A 23,555-nucleotide genomic window follows, 5' to 3' on the forward strand; every position below is an offset into this window, starting at 1 on the left:
GTCTTAGGCTTGTTTGGGAGAGACCAAGGGAGTTGTGAGAGAGCTTTTGAGAGAGACTTGCTATTATGTGAGGGAAAGAAGATGAGAGATTTAGTAGTGTTTGTGAGGGATCTCTTGAAAAGGTGTTCAATAAATCAGGTTCCACAAAGCTTATTCTTCCTACTCTATCTTCTTATTCCCTTGATTGTGATAGAATAACCACTCTTGGGTGCAAGAGCTAATGAGAGTGTTTCTAGCAGGAGGCTAGTGGTGAGGAAACTTTATTGTTTTGAGTGTAGGAGGGTGTCTTCTGAGAAAGAGAAGAGTGTAAGTGTTTTCCAGTCCATGTGAAGGAGAGGCTTCGCCACCTTGCTAGGAGCAAATGAGTAGTTAGTGAAATTCATGAGTTTACATAGATCAGGTTGATCAAATCACTAAAAATTTTGATTTGCTTCTTTTTTCTTGGTTTTGTTTATTGCATATTTTTGTTTGATGCTTTCATAAATTATTATTATTTGTTATTTTGAAGAAAAAATTCATCATAAAATAAATTGTAAGATATATATTACTCTTCAACCATTTTGAAAAATAATTTAAAATTAATATGCTAAATTTGCTAAGTAATTTTTATTTCCGATGCAATTTATTTTCAACAATCTAAAAAAGATTTTTTTTAATAAGTCAATTCACTTATATATTGGCAAGAATGATGCACCTTCGAAAGCCATGTAGGCACATTGGACGAGTTAGATATAATTTGCTAAAATGCAGAGACGTTTTAGAGGTCAAAAGCCATTTAGGAATCCACAACCCTCTTGATGAGGATTTACGTTGGCCTCCAAGTCCTCAACAACATTTAAGGCTCACTTCCTGAATATGATCACGGTCAATACTAGCAACACCATTAGTTTTTTTCAATATTGATATCATTATGGAGCTCCATTTCACTTAAAATCTTCTCTTCTACGACATTAGTAAAATCATCATAAATGCAAAAAATTTAATTGTAAATATTTTTTAATTTTTAATTGTAAATATTGCATTCAAATTTTTGTATTGGTGATTGAATGTATTCCACTATATTTGGATTCTAGTTCAAAGTCAATCATAAATGCAAAACTTTTAATTGTAAATATTTTTAATTTTTGTATTTAATTTAATAATTTAATTGCATCATGAATTATACTTTATTCAATAAGATAAAATTCAATCTCATAGGCCACATCCATTTTTGCATGTATTTTACATTGTATTTTAAAAAACATCAAATCAAACAACCCTCAGCAAATCCATTTCTTTTAAAATAAAAGATGTTCTACAAAAAAATTTATTTAATCAATCTGCCCAATTGGATAATACCTTAGTATTAAGTCACTCAGATTGTGTTAAAGTTTTAGAATCATACATAAATTAATTGTCTAATTACATTATAAATAATTGTTTGTTTACACCGTCTAGTTTATTTATTCATTTACCCACATAGATTGATTCATACTTGTAAAAAATATTAAGCTACAATTTTAATTAAAAACTAGAAGGAAAGATAAAATTCAAATTTACATGAAATTCTTTTGATTTTTCCTATTAAAAATTAATGATTAGAAAAAAAAATTTAGGATCAATAAAATAGTGCAAATTTCAACAAGCAGGGAGTTCAAATAACCATTTGATGCACGGAATTGCGAAAGTTTCAACAGCCTTGAACATAAAGCATGAATGATACCAATTGATGCAAGTTTCAGCAAGGGATGTTGAACATGTAACCTGCTTATAAAGATCGAATATATATGCAAGTCTGAAGCAAAGCTGCATCTGGCAGTAGGATTAGTGTGAATACCTTATTGCTAGAACACCAAATTAAAAAATTTTGCATAGTGAACAGTTAGGGGAATGAGATATGAACAGCAGATAGACCTTAGACAAATATAATTAGGAAAATCACAGCTACAGCAGGTTCTAATGGGCTATGGACAGCAAATTCAATGCAGTTGATGCAAATTCAGTAAATATGCACTTGGAAGACAAACGACAATAAACAACGGCAGCATGGACAAAAGGGCAACCATTTAACTAAATTGACTAAACCTTGAAGATCGTAGCGATTAAATACACTGACAGATATAACACAAAAATGTATAGAGCTTTTAAAAGTTAAATACAACCTCTAACTCATCTAATTAATTACAATCAAACTTTAATATCCAAAACTTAAATGATAGATATAACACAAATAGTTTACATATCTCATGACAATAAACTTTGAGATTGGCATTGTATGCTCACTGGTTCTTGAGTAGAATTAAATGTTGTCTGCTTCAGTATATAGAGGAGTTCTGCACATGGCCCAACTTTGAAAAGATACAACATTAAACTATACAAACTGCCGTTGCAGCTTCAGTGGAAGCTTCATGAAATGGGTTTCCTCCTCGAGAAAGAAAGGGGAAAAAAATACTCATCCAAGTGAATTTATATTTCCTATAAATAATTCTTTTGTTTTCCTTAACTATCATACAGTATGTCAGCACCATGATCTACGTACGCCTTTAGAACCATCAACATTCCGATTTTACAGTGTAAAAATTACAGTGCCTGAATGCAACGACTCTTTATGAAAAAAAAACGAAAATTACACCATCTCTAAAATTTTGATGTTTCCGTTTGAATTTGTTGCGATTAGATCAGTAGATTGGCCACGCCAGCACACACAGGAGATGAACTGATTGGCATCATCAGCTTCAAAGCCAGACATAAGATCAATGCTGCCAAATTTGTATGACAAAACAGGCATGGGGAAAGCTTTCTGGTATACGAAAACCTGGTTCATGAGGTAAAGCAAGATGCTGAGAATGTGACTGGGATCTTAATTATCATATGATGAATCAATATGATGTGTAGAGAGAGATGTACTAACTTTGAATACGTGCTAATGCTATCACTTTCTGGCTATTCCAACAATCATGTTGGGTGGTCAAGAAACTAATGTCAGAATCTTTTATGGTATGTGGGTGCAGAGAAGGCCGGAATTGATCTTCTCGATTGGAATATGGTTATTAATTAAAGAAATGGGCTGCTTGCGGGTTGATAATATGAAGGAGATCAATTTTGGCTTGGTTAGAAAAATGGCTATAAAAATATCTGAAGCTGAGCATATTAAGCTTTATGTTAAAGAAACATACATAAGCTATAAAACTACTAGAAAATATTTGGACGCTGAAAGTTATTAAAAGATAGCTCCTGACTAAGTTATCAAAAGAGCTTGTGACCTTGTAAGATTAGAACATATGATTTACTATTTTTTTGGGACTTACCTAGATCAAATTTTGAATTTGCTTAGCCATAGCACTATTTTTTTATAAATAAAAATAAGCAAATATGACTTTTCAGTATCTTATTATTGAATTAATAACTATCCTAGTAGTCCTACTATTCTCTCCTAAGTGGGATTCCCAAGGGTCCTGTCCAAGAAATAATTGTATATTAATACAAGTATTTTTAGAATATTTTAGGATTTATTTGAATTTTACTTCATTTAATTAGAATTTGTGGATTTATTAGATATATTTTATCTTAAAAGTATGAATTATCCTTTTAGATAATTGTAGTTTTAAATTTAAATTATTCGTTATTATTAGAATTTCAAAAGGAATAGATTTTCTTTCAAAATTATATGATCTTGTCTAGCAATCATAAATTTATAAATAAAGTTATAACTTTTGGCTAGGATTAGAATGAATTGTCATTTTTTATTGTGTTTGGATTATTTTTGAATAAATTGAAATCAAAGACCTCTCCTATTCTTTCTTCTAAACCGTAGACTATGAGTTCTCTCCTATCACTCGTCTTTAATCCTTTTCTCCATGCCAGTTTACTCTCCTCACCAGCTTTCTCTCCTCTCACTCCACTTTCCATTTAGAAATCTTGATTGCCACTATTGAATGGAGGAGATGCATCTTGACCATAAGAGATAGTTATCACCATTAAATTTATTGATGCTACCAATGATGGAGGTATTCATCTTACTAGGAGAAGAGAGTAGCAAACCATTACACTATGAGCAGAGAAATATGAAGAATCAAAGAGAAACTCAATTAATGTAGAAAGATAAGAGCCTCAACAACTTCTGTAGTGTGGGTGAATTGCAAGATTAAGTGTGGATACTAGCAAGGGCATGCCTCAAGGGTGCAGTGACCAGGAACAAGCTTGTTTGTGCCCACACGCGAGAAAACGAGCCAACCAACGATGAAGAACGATAATAAGAAGCACTCGTGAGGGGCGGCCATAGTGCATGGGAGATTGTCGGTAAAAAACGAGGGCTGGAACAATTAGCATGCAGGAATGGAAGCACATACACATGCGAGAAGCGACATAAAATGAATCAAATGCAAGCAAGAGGTTACAAAACCAAGGTAAATATCGTGTGTTTGCGAGTATTGTGACTGAGTGATTGCAACCAAGAGGATACTTGGAGTCGAGTGATAATGATATTTTTGTGAAGAGAAACATCTAAAGAGAAGGGGCATTATATTTTATGTTATAAATTGAGAATAGGTGCCTATAAATAGGAAAATAAGAGAATAAATAAGTAGAAGATTATTCATATTTATAGTAATATAAATAGCTATAGCCCTAATAAGGTATTACCTAATAGTATTTTCTTAATGTACCAACATCATGATTTGTGTGACTTATTTGAAACTATTCAAAGCAACAACTTCAACAAGTCTTATGTCATGATCTTCCAAGCGGAATTGATTCTAATCTGCATGTCGTGGAATATTGTTACAATTACATTCTAACATCAGTCATGCCTAATCTTTCTTCTCTCACGCCTTTATGTTAACCTCTGTATAGAAGAAAAAAAAAGAGAAAATCCCGCATACATACATCTTACCCGTCGGATCCAAGGATTATGCCGCAAATCGCACCGATTCAGCGCTGTTTGCGTCGCTTCTCCGCATATCCTGCTCAAAATCCGCGATCTCACCTCGACCATGCTCCTTCTTCACGTCTATAAAACGAAGAGGGAGAGACTTCTCTTCGGCTGCTCTTCCACACACACGACTCTCTCCCCAGTCGCTATTCCCTTCTCCTTCCCACTCGTGAAAGCTTCATCCCCCAGCAGCCCCAATTCCCTGCCCTAGACGACGCTTCTTCGGCGGCATTCCCTTCATGTGGTCCGAAAGTTATAACATTTTGATCGGAAGGAAGGAGCCCGCACAGTGAAGGTAACTTTGTCCCTCTCGTGAGCTTCTTTGGCCAAATCCCGCTAATCCACCGAGCTTAAAAGAGGGAAAGTGAGGATTTGTCTTAGCCGTGGGGGTTAACAGGATTTAGCCTAAAATCATGCTCAAAATCAATATAAATCCTGTTAAACTAGCTCTTTTTTATTTATTATTAAAATTAGTTTTATCTTAATTATAATTAATTAATAATAATAATTAATTATGTCTAATTATAATTAATTATAATTAAATATTATAATCATATTTAATTATTATTAATAATAATTAGTTCCAATTAAAATAAATTATGATTAATTTATTATAATTATGGTTAATTATTATCATTAATAATTAACAATAATTTATTAAAATTATTATCAATTATAATTAATTATGATTAATTATTATAATTATAATTAATCATTTTTATATTATAACTAATTATTATTTATGTATTTAATTATAATTAATTAATTAATTATAATAATAAAAAGAGAAAGAAAAGAAGCATGCAAGGATGCTTCTCTTCTTTCACCTCGATCCACGTGCTACCAACACCATCTCTCCGGATGAAAGGTATAACCCCCTTTGAACTTTAAACTCGAGAGCTTGTTTTCGTTGTTTGCGGCGGACCGGAAAATCACCTATACACACTTTTATTGCGCGTGGTGGGATGGGACCCCGGTGCGGCGCCTTCGACGAGGCGGGCAATCACCTAAGCCCTACTTCAATGTTCGTGGCGAATCGAAAAACCGCCTATACACCCCTTTATTGCGCGTGGTGGGATGGGTCCCCGGTGCAACACCTACGACGAGATGGGGTTATTCATAAGTACCCCCGAGCGAGGGAAAAGCAAACTGTCTTTTTAAATAGGTACCGTCAAAGACCCCATACACGCCTTTATTGCGCGTGGTGGGAAGAAAGATCACGGCCGCGGTGTCCTCGTCTGAGGACACCTACCATACACGCCTTTATTGTGAGTGGTGGGAAGGCCCAGTTTCTCGTAGTTTTCCTCTAAACGGGGGAGACGCCTGGAGGCTGCCGAAATTTCGGATGAAAATATGACTGTACTCGGACCTGTTTGAACTCAAAAAGGACATGCAAGAACTATAATGAACAAAGATCCGGACTTGAACTTGGTTGAACCAAATTGACTTAAGTGGACTCAAACTCAAATGAATTAAGTATTGTGGACCAATGTTTAAAATTGCGTATTCGGGTATTGAGGCGTTTTTCATTCGTGAGGCGAGGCGTAAGCCTCAAGGCGTTTTGAGGCGTAAGCCTCAAAATCAAAAGATTGCGTAAACATAAAATGTTAAATTTTTTATATACTAATGAGTGAATAATATAAAACATAAAAAAGCATAAGATATTAAGTGAAGTCAAAATATCTTAATAATAAGACAACATGAAATATAGTTCAACTCAAAATTCTCTCTTTCTCAAATCCCAGAATTCTTTTCATTAACATATAATTCCAATTTCTAAAAATAAATAGCAATGACATATCACATAAGAACTCATAAATCATCAGCACTGTCATCACTAAGGGGTTCTTCATTTGAATCATCATTATGATGAACCGCTCTCTCCCCTTCCTCCTCTCCTATAGAGTCCAATGTCGGGCATTTACTTCAAGATTTATGTAAGTTTTAATATATATAGCATGAGGCGTAAGCCTCATGCCAGTGAGGCGAGGCGGGCCTTAAGGCGGGCCTCAACCAAGTTGAGGCGCAAGCCTCATAACAAAAACTCGAGGCGTAAGCATCGAGGCATTTTTTACTAGAATTGCGCAAAGGCGGACCTCAAGGCGAGCCTCATATTGCGCAATTTTAAACCATGTTGTGGACATAAACTCAACTTGAACTCAAACTTGGACTCCACAAGATCACAGGGGACTCGAATGAAGGGAAGAGGCTCATCTTAAGCCTGAACTGTACTTGGACTCGAACTTGTGAACCTTTGAGCAGAATTTGAACTTGACTAAATCATATGCAAGGGAACTCAAGCTCAAATGAACTAAATGCAAAAGAACTACAAGCTTAACTTTCTTACTAGCATCAACAAATAATTATAAGCAATGACCTATGGTGAATAGAATCCTTATATCTCACTCATAAGAGCAAATGATATGAACTTGATGAGCAAAGACATTTACAATGGGGATATTCATAAAAGATTTACATATGAATATAGTGAAGTCTCCATTATCAACAACAATTCAATATACAAGCAAAGGAACAAACAAGGGTAACACATCGGCAAAGTATACAAGCTCCTACAAGTTAATATATAAGACTCTTCATTCATACAATGATCTTATCTACAATTAGTGTTGGTGAATACAACCCCAGTGTGACGGATTTTCTACATGAATGAGATAGAAGATTGTAGCGGATGTGAACTCTTACTAGCAATGATGGAAGATGTGTCATATGCATAGTAATATTCATAAGCAGGGGTGATGAGTAATTATCAGATAAATGCACTTAACCTCAACAAACCATAGCAATTAATATGCAACATGAGATGTTCACAAGCATAACACATCATCTACAATAATTCAACATAGGTCAAATACACTGGTTCTCTACATGAAAAAGCGAACGTATAACAAATGCAAATGTCTATGAAAATTTATAGAAGACGCGCTGTGCACACAACATGTCATCTAAAAGAAGGGTACAAGGAGCCTATGACAAGCACTGAGATACTTATAAAGTTTCTAATAAGGCAGCGACAAATACATTGATCTTCTATCAATAGAAGCAGAGGATGCATAACAAGTACAAATAATTACAAACCCCTATGGATCGTCATAGAAGACTTGTTATATGCTCAACATGCTAACCACAAGCAAATGTAGAAAAGTCCTCACACATATAGTAGTCCACTTATAGGTGATAATGATTAATATGCAGTGGATACTAAATCATCCCTATAGTCGATAATAACCCACCATCAATCAAATGTATCAACCTTCTACAAGCAAGGATAAAGATCTGCAACACATACAATCTCTCTACAAAGACAAATGTATGTACCATATGCCACTGGTGGGTAGATGTAGAAAGACTTCAGTAAATGCAGTATCCTGTAGTCAACCTTAGTCTACAAATAAATACATTTACCTACAACAGTAGTGGATATGTTATAAGGACCAATATCACAATGAAATGTATAAAGAATACAACGAATGCAGGATCCTAAAACACAAAAGCAGGAGATTTGTTAGTGCACTACAATCTACCTGCATAAATCATGCAAGTAGTGCATGACAGTCTACCTGTACAAGACAGCGAATAAGTCTATTCAGATGCTGCTACGCCACGCCACCGGATTTGCAACACTCATACGAGTAGACAGAAGGTGTCCACAAGACTACAATGCTACGCCACCGGATCTGCAACACTCATACGAGCAGATAGAAGGCATCCATAAGACTACAATGCTACGCCACCAGATCCGTAACTTCTATGCAAGCGGACAGAAGGCGTCTACAAGTACTTTCAAAGTACCCCCCACATGTACACCGTAGTTTGTATACACATAGGTATACTAAAATGGGGTAAAAGCAATTATAAAACCCGCATGGCCCCGACGAGCGTGTTATTGGTACACACGTGATGTCTAGGAATGTTGCGCGGGTTAATAAATTTGAACCCGATCCTTCTAAGCAAGTAGGAGTTGATAAGGTTCAATAAATAATCATAAAATGACACCAAATACCCGCATGGGCCCCGACGAGCGTGATATTGGTACACACGTGACGTCTAGGGATACTGCGCGGGTCGATAAGTGAATTCAAATTCGAACTCGATCCTTCTATATGAATCAATAGGAGTCGACAGGGTTCGAACCAACAAACAAGTATACGGTCACGACGACTGGTATATTTGTTTTATTGCATTCTAATTAGGTTGTCAAGGCCTATAATCAAGAGAATTCACTAACAAAAGGCACAAAGCCTACGAAGCCCGATCCTCCTAAGCAAGTAAATAGGAGTGGATAGGGTTCAAACCATCGGATAAATATACGATCATAAAGTCGATAAGAATATTTATTTTATACTTTCGTATTAGGCCGTCAAGGCCCTTAATAAAGAAGATTCATAAACAAGGGCATAAAGCCTACGAAACCCGATCCTCTATCGACAACTCGATAGAGTCGACAATGTTCAAAACATAAATATTCTCAAATGCCCCCAAACACCCCGATGATGGCCCTATTGAATGTAAATCTCAACTGGAGGGTTCCATTCCAAATATTATCAAACGCTATCCCAAATTCCACAAAATTCTAAAAAAAATCTCAAAATCCCAAAATCCAAAAAAAAATTAAAATTGAAATCCAGCTATCAAACACTTAAAGAAAAAATCCATCCACCCTCCGCAATAGTTTGCCGGGGTGGACAAATTAAAAATTTACTTCAGCTCACATAGAGTTAATGCCTAGTCGAAAATATTACTAGGATTCATTCTCAAACAATCTCCTTCCATTAAGAAAGTGGTACATGTCCTCTAACCGGCGGTTTTATCGCCAAATGGCACTACAGGATAAACGGTTATGACCCGGGGCCCTCTGAACTGAGTGGTTTTGCCGCCAAATGGCACCACGAAATATAGGTTATGGCCAGAGCCAATACGCTCCTTAATGGCATCAAATCCTTGAGATATGAATCAATAGGATATGATCGAAAGCCCTCTGTTAGCTAAGGTGGATTCAAATTTGTCCCCTTAGACAAACATTCACCTCAGGTCTACAAGGTCACCTTGGACGAAGCAACCCATGGCTGCCGACAAGCATTCTTCTATCAGGTTGGATCGACTACCTCCTCTGACTAAGTAGACCAGGGACCATGATGGCCAGGGAGGACGGAATCATGGGATCTTGATCGGGTCTATCATCCATTCCTTCATCATCAGCTTTAAGTGCAAGATGGTGAAATTTTTAAGTTTAAATATCAAATCTCAAATTTTCCAAACATCCAAACTTGTCAAATTTTCCAAACATCGAAACTTGTCAAATTTTCCAAATTTCCAAATCCATATCCATGCTGCTACTATATGTCGGATAACACGTATATTCTACGTATCTGATCGACGACTAGCCTTAATCGAAAGTTCTCTCTCGTTATCGGAAGGGGTAATTAACTATAGGGGCTTGTGCCTATAGGAAACCAGAACTCAGATCATAAAGTCCTCACAAAATGAGGGCGAAATCTCTGGGTAGTTTCTTATCTACAAACCCATCTGCCTTCCAAAATTTAGCCCGGAACTTAATCCGTTAAAACTCCCTCGCCAAAGAAAAAGCACAAACGATCAGTGTGAGCGGAGGCCGGGGCTGAATTTTTGGAGCCCACACTTTACCTGCATTCCCAACTAGTTGCAGGGCCCTCACCCACATCCGTAAACATTATGCTACTATGCTTCATATGTTAACTTTTCCTCATAAACATAAAGATCATCATAAGCCTTGATTGTGCCTCTGTTACACTGGTCCAGCCGGTCCATAAGGGACTAGCCCAGGAGGAAGTGTCTGTCTCTCAAGTATGTTGATCACACCACAAGCGCCAACAGAGCAGTTTTGGAAAGATTTTTGAAGGGAGTTTAGAAGAGAATTTGAATTTAGGGGTTGTTTAGGAATTTTCTTTTGATTTGTATGCATTAAATAGTTTGTTTTCCCAGGGTTAGGGCATCTTGGATTTGAGCTAAATTTGGGATCTCTTAGGTTTAGGTTTCTTTTGGGCTCTAGCGGCATCTAGAGATTTGGGAGAGATCGATCCTCCTCTCGAATTGAGGATCAATTGTATCTTGCTATTTTTCGTTTCTATTTCATTAAATAATACAAATTTTCTACTATTTTCTAGGTTTTGTGTAGATTCTTGTGGAGGATTTTCGTTGTTTTTCTAAAGATTCATAGGAATTACTTGAGATCTTTAAGTGTTTCCTATCAAATTGGTATCAGAGCTAATTTTTGGGACCTTTCGTGGGATGTTTCGGTGAATTTCAGTTGCTGATCTTGGGATTTCAAAGAAGAAAACTACTATTTTTGAAGGTCGAAGTCCAAATTTTTATTTCTACAAAAATTCGGGCATCAATTGCGGCCAAGAAAATGGATGCGTTGGAGGAAAGCCTTGAAGTAGAGATTGGACAAATGAAATCTGAAATTTCATATCTCCAAACTCATGTTTTAAAATTAAAAAAAGATGTTTCAACCATCCATGATAAGTTTGATTCGAAATTTTCAATCTTGGAGGAGATGTTGAAGAAAGTGCCTGAGCGTCAAACCAAAATATCACCATCGGAGGGGAAAGAAGGCACCGACAACCAGGGGGATGAGAAAAACCTTAGGCCAATCAGACAAAGGGGAGATCAAGAGGTGGTGACTCGAAAGGGAGAAGAGAGAATACCTCTATTAAAGCCTGTTCCTAGGGAGGAATCGGGCAGAGGGTATGAAGAGAGGCGTGAGGAGGTAGGGCAAGAATGAAGATATGCTAATTTGGAGAGGACAGGGGCGAGATTCGAAAGGGAAATTGGTAATTATGATCAAAGAGGGGCTGAATTTGAAAGGGGAAGGGTTTGTTATGATCCAAGGGGTGTTGAATTTGAGCGGAGAAGGTGGGAATTTGATGAAAGGTTGGGGTATGAATGTAGAAGGGATGATTGGGATACTTAAGGGTGAACCACCCCCTTGGAGAATGGGAAATTATAGAGGGAACAGACGAAACGGAGGCGAACCGAGGGTGACGAAATTGAAGATGACAATATTTCACTGTCAATGGATTGACGGAGGAGGAGAGACTAACGGCAGCAGGCCTATGTTTGGAAGGGAAAGCTCTGGCTTCGTACCAATTGAGGGACATGTGATGACCCATACGGAGTTGGAGAGAGTTCAAGGATTGTTTGATAGAACGTTTCCGAACCGGCAGGGGAGGAGACTTCTAAAGTAGTTTTTCTCCTTGGCGCATGATGGTTCAGTGATAGAGTACCGGGAGAGGTTCGAGTACCTTACTAGCCGATTGGACCGTCTTTCTGAGACAGTGTTAGAGGGGAACTTCATGAGGGATTGACAATAGAGATCTAGGCAATGTTTAGAATAATGAGGCCTCGTGACTTGTGAGAGGCTATGAAGCTAGCTTAATTCGTAGATGATCAGAGGCACCTGGATAGAGAGACAGGAGACAACAGCTCATGAGGCCCATACAGGATGACCACCACCATATTGAAATCCAAGGAGCCAACACTGGATACTCTTCAGGGGACTTTAAAGAAAAAGACTGCAGAAGGAAAACCTAGGGACAACTTCAAGAAGCTCACAGAGATAGAAATATAGGAGAAAAGGGCGAAGAGGCTCTGTTTCAAATGTGATGAGAGGTATACGCCGGGGCACAGGTGTAAAGACCAAATTCTTCAGGTTCTTACCGTTTGTGATGAAGAAGGAATGGAGGAGGGTGTCGTCTTTCCACCTTGCGGACAAGGTGGATCTTTGGGACGAGTATTGTTAGACCAGTTCATTGGAACGATCCAGCCGGTCCATACGGGACCGGCCCAAGAGGAATCGAGGCGGAAGCGTCCACCTCTCTTGTACACCGATCGCACCGCAAGTGCCAATAGAGCAGTTTTGGAAGGGTTTTTTCAAGGAGTTTAGGACGGAATTTGAATGTAGGAGCTGTTTAGGGATTTCCGTTTGATTTGTATGCATTAAATAGTTTGTTTCCTAGGGTTATGGCATCTTGAATTTGGGCTGAATTTGGGATCTCTTAAGTTTAGGTTTCTTTTGGGCTCTAGCGGCATATAGAGATTTGGGAAAAATCGATCCTCCTCTCGAATTGAGGATCAACATTATCTTGCTATTTTCCATTTCTATTTCATCAAATAATACAAATTTTCTACTGTTTTCTTGGTTTTGTGTGGATTTTTGTGGAGGATTTCACTGTTTTTCTAAAGATTGATAGGAATTACTTGAGATTTTCAAGTGTCTCGTATCGGTCTCCTAAAGATACAACCCACTAATCATGTAACCATCTTACGAATTTTATCACACCTCACACCCACACATGCTTTCGCTCGTGCCTACTCACTCATGTGTTGAAACCAACTCGTTTGTATGTTTGCGCATTTGATTGTAGTACTTATCCAAAACTCAATTCTCTCGTTTAGCAAACCATCCACATCTATAAATCAAGAGCTATCATCAAATTTGTATCAATAAAATCAATATTTATATAAATTTTATATAATTGATTTCTTAAATCCTAATCTTAAGATTTTTAAGGTTCCTTGTTCGTTAGTATGACAATGTAAAGGCAAGAAAATTGAAATGTTTAAGATCCGTAGCATATGTCCAAGAGATACACAACAAACAAAAAAGCTCATCTGTGGAGTTGTTGAGGTTTATATAAATGATCATCCTAAATCTCATAAAATTTCGTACTGTGCCACATATTCCAACTAATGCCTACCAAAATACTGTCGGTTGAAGTTAGATCTTACCTAAATATGCAATATAAAAGGCCTATTTCATTGGGAGATGTTAATGTAAATTCATAAAATAGTTTCTGAAAAGGCTTCCCTAACAACAAAGCTTATAAAAAAAGGCAACGAAAATTGATAACACATCATGAATTTTATATAATACTAAAAAGTAGATGGCTTCCACTCCCTCCTTAAATGCAGTTAAGAAAATTATTCTAATTCAAGGGATTAAGACTTCCTAATTACAAGTATTACTAAAATTCTTTCTTGTAAGGCATCAATATGAAAGGATGAATCTCACCTCATTTGTTTCCGAGCCAGTAGCAATATATCCATTAGAAGAGGATAAACCAACAAAATTCTGAAAAAAGGTAAACAATACATCGTTAGAGAAGTTCAGCATCGTTGTAGAAAAGTTCGAAAAAATAGAAGACATTGTAAGCTCTATCAAGAGAATAACATCTACGGGACAACCTGAAGTCTAGCGTAGACATCTTGATGATAGTATTAAAGTTGGGGCTAGTAACAAATGATAGTGTTAAAGTTTCTAATTTTTTTTGGAGGTATAGGAGCTTCAAGAGAAGGATGAATGAGTATGAAAGAGGAGGAAGAAAAAGAAAGAAATTTTCTCATGAAAAAAACATTGCCCAAAATAAACAAGCACAGGTAAAGGAATCACAACATCAATATCCTTCGTAGCACTGAATGGCACAAAAGGTAACTCGTCTTAAGAGCAAAAGTCTTGAATAAACTCAACACAACTAAAAATCCTAGGAATAAGAAAGAATACAATTTAGTAGAGATAAGGAGCTAGGATGGGTGAAAGATTAATGCGGAGAGTAAAAGGGGTACAATTGATAATATAACAGGCTATCAAGGTTGCATTCCCCAAAACTGAGAAGATTCATATGAAACATTAATGTCTTGAAAATATAAAGCAGATGACGGTTTTGGTGTTCAACAACAATATTTTATTGAGATGCCAAAAGAAGTTTGATGAATAATATCATTGTCAAATAAAAAAAATATGAAAGTGAAATTGCATAAATTCCAAACATTATCAACGCAAAAAGTTATGATTAAAGTAAAAAAAAATAATTTTTCTTTCTTGATAAAAAGTATAATATATTGAGAACTTCTGATTGATTTTTCAGCAAGTAGACTCAAGTTAACCTTAAATAATATCAATGAAACTGACAAAATAAAAGAATCCTCTGTGAGCAAGGATAACATTAGAACCACACATCTCTGAGCATATTAACACAAAAAGAAGATTATGGTGACTATTGGTAGAAGGAAAAAACATATTATAGTATTTTCCCAACTACCATGTTGGTCAATCAAACTTGAAGAGAAATGAGCAACTACGAACAAAATCCCAAAGTTTAATGAGAAATACCTAATCGACCATGCCATTGATACAAAGTAATGGTGGTAGAGGAGATGAAAGAGCACTAGTCATCAAGTTGTAAACTCTGTCTACTTCAAAATCTCGATCAATCATCTTACTTAAGTTAAGATTATGAAAAATCTTAATGAGAGGGCAAGAAAGTCAAAGCGCAATTATGATTTTTAGTAAGATAATGAACAGAAAATTGCTTTACAAGAAACTATAGGACATGAAATATCTAAAAAAGAGATTTAGAAAGATGAATAAAATGCCCTTTTCAAAAAATAAGAGAGGGAAAACTATCAGTAAAAACAACAAGAGGTGTGGACAACATGTAAAGAAAAACATAGTTGGCGGTTACCAGTTGCATGGAAAAAAGCATTTAATATAAAACCCAGAATGTAACAACAGAGAAAATTGCAATGAATTCTAAGGAAAAGATGACATGAACGGCTGAGAGAGACTTTTTGAGATTTTTAAAGAAATCAATCATAATCTAACTAAGAGATAATGATAATTTCATATGAGGATGCATGAGAGTAGGCAAGGTTGGACCAATTGTGGAAGTATGCTATCCAACAATATTCGAAAGGGTGATTGGTTCAACTGTAATGAGGGCATGGAGGAAAAGTAGTATGTCTACGATCACAATTGTCACCATATCCATAAATCCCCTGACCACCCTTAGAGCCAGCAGCCAAGGCTAACTAGTCAGGAGTCGTAGGTTGAGGTGTGAGAGCTCAACGACATGAAGAAACTATAAAAAGAGTGGCTATAAAGTTAAAAATTGTGGAGTCCATCATTAGTTGAAATAGCGCACCCGATAAAGGAGGATGCATGCTAGAGATAAATTTGGCAACAAAAAAAAATTATTTAGCTTTATCATACAATTGGGTCAATAGTTCCGGCACAATACTGAAGTAATTCATCTCATTTTCCTTTTCATGTGTTATGGTACTAATGGATTTGAAATGTTATTTGTTGAAGAGAATAAATCTTAGAATACATATTTTATACATGAAAAAATATTATTTTCCTAAATGAAGATGGAGTGAAGAAAGCCCCACATCATATTGACACAATCTTGAAACATGACAATTGACAATGGAGGAAATGCAAGGTTCAAGAATGTTGAGTAATCAAGTAAGAACAGCACAATCAAACGCTTGCCATCTTGCAAACTAAATGGTGTCACAACAATCTGGAGGGGAACCATAAAGGTGATGGAGCTTGCCATGAGAAGTAATAAGAAAAAAAAAAGTCCGCGAATATAGGAGATAATTTTTGTCATTGAACATTACTATTGTAACAATGTTGGAAGACGCTATTGAGTCAATAACAGGTGGTTGAGAGACTGTCTTCTTCTGAGAGAGATTTGGAGAATTTAACAGTTAACACATTAAGAATGAAGAATGTGAGATGTATGAAGCAGTTGTGCCATAGAGTGCCCAGCAAGCAACAATGTGCTTAGGTGTGGTGGCAATGGGCAAGCAATAACAAAAGGCAATGGCAGTTGTAAATAAGAGAGGCAGTAGATAGCAACAACACATGGAGTAGAAAATTTAGCGGGCATTGCACTCATGCCGTGTCAGTCAAGCAAACGTACAAACGAACATGAGGGAATGGGCATTGATCAAGCAAGAACATGCCTTAGCATTAGGTTGAGCATTGTACAAGTAAGGAGTAGATGTGAAACTAGCATAGTTGAAGGGGTGAATGGGGTAGGGTGTGTAGGGTTAGAACTAACCCCTTTCTAATACCATGTTAAAAAGGTAAATTATTTTTGTCGTGTCTTAATCACTAGAGCATTGGGTACAGATCAAGTAAGCATGTGCCTAAGTTTGGGCACTGAAAATTCAGCCCCAGGCTCCCCGTTGCTTTTTCGGGGGAGTTTTAACGAATTAAGTTTTGGGGTAAATTTTGGAAGGTAGATTGAGTTTATAGATAAGACATTACCCAGAGATTTCGCCCACATTTTACGAGGACTTTATGATCTGAACTCTGATTTCCTATAGGCGCAAGTCCCTATAGTTAATTACGCTTCCCAGTAATGAGAGAGAACTTTCGATTAAGGCTAGTCGTCAATCAGATACATAGGGAATACGTGTTATCTAACATATAGTAGCAGCATGGGTTTCGGGTGTTTAAAGATTTGGTATTTAAAATTGAAAATTTCACCATCTTATAGTTAAAGCGGATAGTGGGGGAATGGATGATGGACCCGTTCAAGATCCCATTGTTCTATCGTCCTGGGTCATCATGGTCCCTGATCTACTTAGTCAGAGGAGGTAGTCGACCTAACTTGACTGAAGTATCCTTGTCGGAAGCCATGGGTTGCTTCATCTAAGGGCACATTGTAGACTTGGGGTGGAAGTTTGTCTAAGGCGACAAATTTGAGTTCACCTAAACTGATAAAGGGATTTGTGCCCTATCGATTATATCCTATTGATTCATATCTCATGTATTTAGTGACGTTGGGGAGCATACGGGCTCTAGCCATGACAGTAATTTAGTGGTGTCATTTGGCGGTGAATCACCTGGTTCAAAGGGCCCCAGTCATAAGTGTTTACCTACAGTGCCATTTGGAGGCAAAACTATCGATTAGAGGACGTGTGTCACGTCCTTATTAGCAGGAGATGATTTAAGAATGAATCCTAGTGATATTCTCCATAAGAGATTAGCTGTTTGTGAGCTGGAGTAATTTTTAAATTTGTCCACCTCGATAAAATTTTGTGGAGGGTGGATGGATTTTGCTTTAAGTGTTTGATGGGGTTTATTTCAACTTTAAATACTTAGAGTTTGGGATTTTTGAGAATTTGGATTTTGTGAGTATTTGGGAAGCATTTCGAATGTTTGGAATTAACCCCTCCGACTAAGATCTACGTTCAACACAGCCATCCTCGAGGTATATGGGTTCATTTGGGAGTATCATTGCTTGGACCTTATCGACTCTATCTATTGGTTGACAGAGAATCGGGTTTATTATAGGTTGTTCATTTGTTGGTGAATTTTCTTTATTGGGGGCCTTAAAGCCCTAATATGAATGTATAAATTAAATATCTCGATCGACCTCATGACTATATATTTATTTGATAGTTTGAATCGTGTCAACTTCTACTGACCTATGTAGAAAGATCGGATTCAATCTTAACTTCATTCACTGACTCGCACAGCATCCCTATACGTCACATGTGTACCCATAACACATTTGTCGGGGCCCATGCGGGTGTGTAATTGCATATGCACTTCTTTATGTTTATGTGTATACATTTGTAGCGCATGCGTGGGGGCATTTTTGAAATATTTTGGCATTACTAAGTTGTGTGGATAGCTGTCAGTTGAATACAACATTCTATTTGGAAGCTCATACACATCTTTTGTCCGCTTGTATGCATGTTGCGGATCCGGTGGCATGGTGTTATGTTTCATGTAGAGTTTCATCCGCTACTTATCATAGGTTGACTGTCATGCACTACTTGTTTCCTTCTAGAAGTAAATTGTTTCACACTAACGAATCTCCTGCTATAGCTTGTAGATAAAGGCATTCACCACGGATATGATGTATTTGTTCGTGGCTGAGTTGCTTTACATATAAATCATCTAGTGCTGGCCATAGGCATTTGTATTTGCTATAATTATGTGAAATTTTACTTGTGGTCAACACATTGGAGGTATAATGTATCTTTGAAAATTAGTATTTGCTATGTATCCTATGCTTTTGCCGGTAGAGGACTGGTGTGTTTGTCTGCAGATGAACGATATTAATTGCATGGGAGCTATATTCTCTTTGAACTATTCAAAGATGACATGTCCTTCAGTTCATCGCATGTTGAATCCCCCCTGCTTGTAGAAGATAGGTACATCTACTTGCCAACGCCTTACTACAGGCTGTATAAGTATCTTTAGTACTTTTTGCAGGCTCCTTGTAGTCCTTTTGTAGATGACATGTGTATACAACGGGTTGGGTCTTCTACCACTGTTCATAGGTATCTGCATTTAGCACTACTCTTCTATATTCATGTATGGCGAGTTTCTCACAGCAGCTCGTAGGCACTTGAATTCGCTATAGTCATTTGGATTGACCGTAGACGATATTTATTATGAATAAAGGGTCTCCTACAAGGGCCTGTGCACACTTTCATTTGTTGCGTATTATCCACCTTCGCTCGTGATATATCAATGTATCTACTTAACATTGAACAGTGGCTAACCGTATAGATGCTTAAGCATTTATTGACTCTTGTTAATCGTCACTCGTGTGGATTTTATTTTGCACATGACAAATCCCCCACCACTGCTAGTAAGCACTCATATTCATCATGTGCTGCACTGAGTATGTTTGAACCTCTTTCGTTTACTTGAAGGTGAGGCATTGTGTTTGTGATGGGTCTTCTACAACAGTTTATTGGTATCTGCATTCGTTGCATATCAAACATCCTTTACTTGTGGAGAAAATCAGTGTATTCACCTGATGTTGAATGGTTATTGGCTACAAGGGCGTCGTAGCGTTCACTGCCAGTTGCTGCTCATCACCATCGGGTATTGTAGGTAGATTAATGAACTTATTTTAGGTAATTGGCATTGACTGGGAACAATTCATGTTCATTATAATCCTCCCTAGCATATTTTATTGGCGAATCACTGTCTTCTTTGTATGTCAACGGTCACGTCCACTAAAAACGCTCTTTGTAATGCTTTCAACCTTCTATATATAGACTCATTGGTTAACTGATATGACACTGCAGGTTCCACATTGGCTATGTACAGGTCAAAGGTCCTGCAGCGCTACATGCCATCAAGCTATGTATTCATCTTGCTTGTTCCTGGTGAGTGAGAGGTAGAGAACTTATTCATCATCAATCATTGCTTGTAGTTATTCATAATCCACAGATGATTGTTGTTTGTTGACATTTGCATTTCAATTGGCATGAGAGCCCTTCAACATTTATTCAAAAGCGTCATATTTTTTATTGTAAGTACGTTGATTGGAATGCCACTTGTCATTACTCATGGAAGTATTATGGCTTGGCAAGCATTAATCATGACTCCTTTACTTTTGTTTGTGAGTGAAGCATTGTATATGTCATGAATCTTCTACCATCACATGTGTTTCTATTCATTACAACTCCTCTAACGTTGTTTGTAAATACACTACATTCCTTACATTGTTGCTTATGGGTGATGCATAAAAACTTTAGTCATCATAAGTCATTATTTGGAATTACCAGTTGATGTTCATTTGAGTCCTTCGACTTGCTTGCATGACACTTATTTAAATGCTTCAAATTAGTAATTAGCATTTCACATTTTCAATTTAATCAAGAATTCGTAAAATTAAAGTCTAGTCCTTTATTGTGCGAATTTCAGTTCAAGTCCTGATACAATCCTCTATTCATGATTTAAGTTCAGTTCAAGTTCACAAGTCCCTGTAGTTTAAATTGTAAGCTCAAGTCTCCTGCACTTAATTCAAATCAGGTCCTCGATTCACCAAAAATTTCGGTAGCCTCCCAACGTCTCCCCCGTTTAGGGGGGAACTACAGGAAACTAGGTCATCCCACCACGCCACAAGAGCGTGTATGGTTGGTGTCGGTTGACACAGCTGCCGTACATCTTCGGATAGAACTGGATTGGCGTGAGGTTCGGAGAGGAAGAGGGCTCAATGGGTCGGAGTTGGCGCTCGACTGGCTTGGAAGCTCTGCGCAGGATGCGATAGATCGGGAATGGGATGTGGCTTGCGCCTAGATAAACGAGAGATGGAAAGGAGGAAGGGTATCGGATAGGGCTGGATTGGCGTCGATCTGGGGTTGGCTGAGGGTTTGAATAGGAAGCGATGACGGGTAGATGGGAAGAGGCGGAAAAAGGAGGTGCGACTTGGGGAGCTAGGTTCAACAGGAGATAGGGCTTCAGCTTGAGGAAGGAGAGTGGAGGTCGGAGTGGTCGGAATAGAGACGGAAGACGAAGAGCTACAGTCGACAGGAGATAGGGAAGAGGTCGGGTGGAGTTCGGTGGTCATGGCTACCGCGACTGGCTAAGTCGGATAGGTAAAGGGAAAGTGACGGCAAAGTGGTCAGGGATTACAGGAGCTAGAAGGCGGCGAGGTCTCATCAAAGAGGAAGATCGAATAGATGAGAAGAATCGGGAGTTGGTGAAGACTGGTCGGCTTGAGGGAAGAAGCTGCAGGTTTCTGCGAGAGTCCGCGTGAGAGAGGAAGTCAAAAGGCTTCGTTTCTGTCCCATTTTAATGACTCGTATCGAGTAGCTTCTGTACGCAAGCATGATGAGACCGAATACGGCACCATTTGCAAAGGTATGAGTACCATAGAGGGACTTGAGCAGGACTTTTTGCAGAAAAACAGCATGGGCTATGGCAAAGGTAATAAGCAGTTTTCCCTTTTTCTATTCTTTATTTTGGCTTTGCTTCAGAGGTTAACACTAAGCTCTAGAGCGAGCATTGTACAATAGGTAGGAGAAAGAGCAGGTGTGGTAGGAGTCTAGGTAAAGTGGTGAAGGTGATGGGAGATGGGTGTGGCATTTAAGGTTAGGACTAACCCTACTCTAATACCTTGTTAATGGAAAAAGTTCATTTCAATGTGTTGTATTCAGTGGAGGACACTATTGTTACATATAAAAAAATGAGTAAAATATTTTGAAACAACCAAAAAAAATATGGACACTAATAAAAAATTGAGCGCTTTCCTAACTAGATATTTTCCTACACTAACAATGCAAAAAAAAAAAAAGCTGCTAGCTAAAAAATAGTTGTCACTTCTGCAATATCTAGACCAGACTAGTGTAGCTCAGCACTTCACTATCCTCAACTATGCTCCATGTGTACATGTTGACATTATCACATAGCAGCGTGTACAGTATTACAATAGCTAGTCAGAAGAAAGTTCTAAATGCAGGAAGCTCCAAAAAGGTTCAAGTAAAGTTCCTAATGCAACCTTACTCCTGCACTATAGAGAATTTGAGAGGTTGATCAAACATTAGAAATGAAAATGACGCGGTTATTCTAAAATCTTCACACACCATCCTGTCATGACTTTTGGAATTGAAGCTAAATTACAAGGACACCTTTATGCCTACGATAACCACAACTGCATTACCCAAAGATGAGGTTTGGGGACATTGAATGGAGCCAAGCAACTGCTGAAATACAAAAGACAAAATATCTTTATCAAAAATTCAAGGATCTTATGGTGAACATGGGCCACAATTTGGAAAACACATATCACTTCCTTATTTGCTCGATAATTTCAACCATAAGAGTCCTTGTGCTGCAGCATGTGAGCTGATTCGGCGCCGTTTGCGATCGCTTCCCAAGAATTTCGCGATCCTACAGTGCCTCGATCCCGCTCCTGTGTGCATCGTTAAATACCAAAGCAAATGAGACCTTCGGCTGCTGCTCTCTCCCATTCGCTACCCACAGACCCCGTCTTCCTCTCCGACCAAACCCCGTCATCTCCACACCTCAGCCCCGATCAACCTCCATCTATGCCGACCCCAAGCCGAGAGAGAGAGAGAGAGAGAGAGAGAGAGAGAGAAGCTCTCTTACCTAGCCGTGACCCCCCTCCTGTCGGATCCAGCTCCCGCGAGATACCCGAGCCCTTCCGACCTCCTCTCTTCCACGATCGCAAGAGCTCCAAAGCTTCCGATCCCGAACTCCACCTCCTTTGCTCAGCCGACGACTTCACCTACTGTCGGATCGGAAGTTGCGACATTCTAATCGGGTGCAAGAACGGGAGTTGCTCGCTGTTAAGGAAATTCTCTCCCTTTCACGCTCATTCGGCCAAATCTCGTTAGTCTGCCGAACTGAGAGGGGAGAGGAGGATTTGCTTTTATTTTTATTATTATTATTATTGTTATTAATTAGTTTTAATTATAAATTAAAGACAATTAGTTAAATTAAATATAGTTAATTATATTAATCATAATTAATATTTAATTAATCATGATTAATTAAGGTTAATCATGTTTAGACAATATTAATTATGATTATTAATTAATTAACTATATATTGAATTTAATTAATTAAATAAAATTATAGTTAATTTTTTTAATTATAATTAATTATTATGATAATTTAATCATAATTAATTTACTTTAATTATGATTAATCATTCTTAATTATATTTAATTATTAATTAATTATGCATTAATTATAATTAATTAGTTGAGTTTAATTATAATTAGCTCTAATTAATTATTACTATTAATAAAAAATAAATTCCCTCCACTCTCCTACCTCAACGTTCGTGTCGGACCGGCAAACCACCTAAGCACACCTTTAGTGAGCGTGGTAGGAGGGAAACCGGTTCGACGCACACGGCGAGGCCAGGGCTCTTCCTACATATGAATAATGTATATTCTGTGAACTAATTTCTAAGCTAATCAATTTCTTTTGTTGGAAAATACTATGACTAAATCAACTATTTTCTTTCCTTAAACTCAGAGTTTGTTTAGGAATAGTTTTTCAATATCATTTATT

At 37.5% G+C, this 23,555-nt stretch overlaps 1 long non-coding RNA gene across 2 annotated transcripts; it reads right to left on the reverse strand.

Moving 5' to 3' along the window:
* Positions 1 to 2,032: 2,032 nt before the first annotated feature.
* Positions 2,033 to 22,862, reverse strand: LOC110092920. 2 transcript variants are annotated; one of them, XR_002302645.2, is made up of 3 exons: positions 22,623 to 22,862; positions 13,980 to 14,039; positions 2,033 to 2,794 (listed from the first exon to the last, which is right to left on the reverse strand). It is a non-coding gene; the product is annotated as an uncharacterized LOC110092920 (long non-coding RNA). The 2 variants fall into 2 exon arrangements; XR_002302646.2 differs by lacking the exon at positions 22,623 to 22,862 and adding an exon at positions 15,078 to 16,196.
* Between the last annotated feature and the right edge of the window lie 693 nt (positions 22,863 to 23,555).

Source organism: Dendrobium catenatum, unplaced genomic scaffold, assembly GCF_001605985.2.
Source record: "Dendrobium catenatum unplaced genomic scaffold, ASM160598v2 fragScaff_scaffold_692, whole genome shotgun sequence".
Taxonomy (NCBI): Eukaryota; Viridiplantae; Streptophyta; class Magnoliopsida; order Asparagales; family Orchidaceae; genus Dendrobium; species Dendrobium catenatum.